The sequence below is a fragment of the Cynara cardunculus genome (assembly GCF_001531365.2).
Source record: "Cynara cardunculus var. scolymus isolate 2C chromosome LG 5, CcrdV1, whole genome shotgun sequence".
Lineage (NCBI taxonomy): Eukaryota > Viridiplantae > Streptophyta > Magnoliopsida > Asterales > Asteraceae > Cynara > Cynara cardunculus.
The window spans coordinates 28,851,351-28,855,620 of record NC_037532.1 but is presented as its reverse complement, the minus strand read 5'-3'; positions in this window follow the sequence as shown (position 1 = coordinate 28,855,620).

Below are 4,270 nucleotides of genomic sequence, written 5' to 3'. Positions count from 1 at the left end.
CATGTATAAAAACCAAGAATTTTACCTGGTAAGAGGCATAGCAAGATCATGAATCTTACCTGCTAAGTGAGGGAAGAAGACTTTTACCCATCAAGTGCTTAGGAGGTAAAAGAGACTTACCACCAATTCATTTATGATGACTGAGAATGTTACCTGATGAGGTAAGTGATGGTGCTGACTCTTCCTTGTAAGCACTTGCCTGGTAAGTGTTTGGTAAATGACTACTTAGTTAGACTGAGGAACCAAGTCGTCACAAACGTGCAAACGACAAGTCCAATTCCGTAATACTGAAGTTTAGAGATAATTTCGTAGAAACTAACAAACTACAAGGACTAAGATCGTTTACCAAACGTTTACCCGGGTAAGCGCTTACCAAGTCATTTTACTTTACCGGATAAATATGACAATGGCTAATAATCTTACCTGGTAAGAGCGAAGGCAAGAATCGAGAGTCTTATCCGGTAAGTAAGGGCGATGACTCTTACCATGGTTAACACTTACCAGGATAAATTGTTGCATACGAGACGTTTTAGTGAATAAAATCTTACCTGATAAGTAAGCGATAATGTTGAGTATTACCGGTAAGTGTTTAGGTAAACGGCCCCTAAATCTGCAATTAAATTTAATAAAGTAATTAGATAATAATAAATAATTAATTACCAATATTTGTAGTCAAATAAATATATTCAATTAAGACCATGAAACCAATTTCTTAAATAAGGATCATGGTCAATTGGTCATGTACACATGGGCCTAGAGCTAGGGCCCATTCAATATACCATTTATTTGTACACATTAGACATGTTTATGGCTAAAAACCGGTCTCGAGTCAGACCCAATCGGTTCTGGACTGAAACACTAACAATTCGGATCGGCTTCGTCGAAAATATTAAGGCACAGTTAAGAGGACTTGTAACCGGTCCTGGACCGGGCCCAAACCGGTTCTATACTAAAAAAACATTTTCTTTTTATATTTTTTTAAAATTTCTTTTTGATAAATATTTAAAAGTAATTTAATGTTATTTTAATACACTTTAAAATATCTAATTAGGTCAATCAAATACACTATTGTATTTTTATATAGTTATCAATCAAATACACTTAAAAAATTACGTTTTATTATAGTTTTATAATTGGTTTTCAATCAAATACACTTAAAAAAATATGTTTTATTGTAAATTTGTAATTTGATTTTCAATCAAATACACTTACAAAACTTGAAATACATTTAAAAATCCATTCTTTTGAAAAAAATTTGGGCAGTCCCTGACCGAGCCTTGTTTTTGGATGAAAACCATAACGAGCGGTCCCAAACCGGTCCCGGTCCTCCGTCGGTCCCGAGCGAGGCCGAATCCATTTGGCCGTACAAATGCAAATTGTGAAAGTAGCCCCATAAAAGAAGTTAGTGGCCCATTTTGGCCTCACACTTCCAACCCAAGTTGGGTCTGAACCGGTTAAGAAAAACTCGATGCCAACGATAACTGATTATAACTGATCGGTTATGTACCACTTTAGGATTTCTATAATGACCCATGAAAGTCGGATTAAAAACGAGAGGAGACGGGTACGTGTATGCGTCTCGTTTTTTAATCTGATTGGTTAATGACATTGAGAATAAAAACTTGAAGAATGGAAAAAAGACAGATTAAAAAACGAGACAAAAATACAAATAAGACAGTTTTAAAAACACAATGATACTAGAAGATGAAAGACCATTTTAACAAAACAAAGCCAGAATGGCATGGACGATTGGAGACTCGATTTGAGATACGAAATTGTAGAAAATTTCAAAAACAAGACTTGAAGAGACCAAATTTTTCAACGTATTCCAATAGCTCAATTGAAAATACGAAGTTGCCAAAATTTGTAGAAAATAAATATTAAATTTTAAAACTCGATCCATGTTACTATCGGTTACAGTTTTTTGACTGATGACATGCACCGGCTTAACCGATCAAGGCCCATTTCTTAATCATGTCTACTCTCGATGTCATGGACATGAACACAATAGTTTTGGCTCATCTTTGTAGCATTTTTCACCGTTAGTTTTTGAATTAAATGATAAACATCTCAAGCAAGAAAGTTATATATATATATATATATATATATATATATATCGAGAAACGTTCAAATAAAAACCACTCAATTTGTAAACCCGTGAAAACCTTATTCAACCAATCATAATTTTTCATTTTGTTCATTTTTTTGTAATTATGAGAGGTTGATTAACCATTTTTATTGTGAAAAGTGTTAATCATGGATATTATTATCTTCATTATTTTAATTTAGGAGAAATACATGAAACAGTTTCATTAAAAATTCATTAAATATTATATGAAACGATTTCATAACCATATATGAAACAAATTCATAAAAAAAAGTTATTATATGAAACAATTTCACAAGATTAAACAATTCCATGAAAAAATTTCATAAGATTAAACAATGAAATCGACGTATGAGAGTGGTTTGTACGGTTTTTACAAATGAGGGTGGTTTTCATTTGATCGCTCATCTCTCTCTCTCTCTCTCTCTCTCTCTCTATATATATATATATATATATATATATCTATACTATTTTATTAAACAAATTTAGTAAAAGTCTTAAAGTCTTAAAATTCTAAATGACCAAGATACCCTTTGTCACTTTTTCATTTTTTCACCCTCTTCTCTCCTCACATACACTTACTCTCTCACATACACTCTACACTCACCCTCTAACATTGAATCATTTTTTTTAAATTATAATTTTAAATTTACACTTTATACCTCTATAATTAGCTAATTAATTTACTTTACGTTCTTTACTTTTAAATGTCTCATTTTAAACTTTTATCAAATTAACACACATAATTGTATATCAATTAAAATATGTTTAAAAAATACATTTTTATTTTAACAAGTTACACCATTATAATCGTCTCGTTAATACCTTCGAAATGAGTTCAATATGAAATAGATTTTGACATAATTATATTATTATATATTATATATACTGTGAAAAAATATTTTTAATATTTACGATTGATACTTTTATAGTTATTTATTTATATATATATTATATATTTTGGGGTTAGGTTGTCCAAATTGCATTGTATAATATGTTCTTGGGTTTTTTTGAAATATATATATATATATATATATATATATATATATGTATATATATATATATATATATGTATGTATTAATTCAACCTTAATCTGAGTTTCTGGACAAGAAAGAGGGTAAACAGTTGAAATTTCATTCTAAAACTCATCTTTTTTTGGTTTTTTCATGGCTTATAATTTGTCAAATTTGTAGTTTTTCTTTATTGGTTTTGAGTATTTATCTTAAAACTCAAGTTTCTTGGTTCTTTGCTATTGGTGTAAATCGAACACATTTGTGGAGTCGTTTAAATATGTTGGATTTTAAATATATTGAATTTTAAACAGCATGCAATTTTTTCCATCGATAGTCTGTAATTGGAATCATAACTCTTATTTATTCAAATTGTATTAATATGTAAAGACCAAGTGTAACTATATCATCATTAAATTTTATTTTATAAAACCAATGAAACTTCAAAATCGTTAAAATTCTTGGCTCCCGCCGCATTGCGCGGGTACACAACTAGTATATATATAAAGCAGATTTGATAAAAGTCTTAAAAACAACCTTAAATGCATAAGGTACTACTTCTTTATGCATAAAGTCTTAAAAGTCTTAATTACAAGTCATTTATGCATATGGTACGACTCAACAATGCTTCACCTTTACAATTCATACTTTTAAGTTTTATCTTTCTCATATTTAGTTTTGGTTCCCAATAGACATTGAAAATTTAAACCATCTACCCTTTCAAATTTTGATCTTTTACGTTCCCAAGATTTTCATCTTACCATCAAAAACTCTCTTACCATTTCAAATTTCAAATGTAAACCTCAGATTGATTGATTTTTCCCAATCACCTCCATTGCCCCAGCTACAATCTTCCTCGCCTCTACTGTTCCTCGCCGTCTTTCCTCCGACGCATCGACACCCTTACAACTTCCACACGTTTTTATACTTGTATAAAGATCTTCATTTGGCTTTCCAATTTATTACTAGGGTTTGAGCTAACTACTTATTTTAAAGGTCGGTATTTCGGAGCTCTGGATCAGTATTTAAGGAATTTGATATCTCAAAATTGAATGATCTTAATGAGCTTTTTACATTCCGTTGCATTGCATGGGTAGTCAACTAGTATATATATATATATATATATATATATATATATATATATATATATAT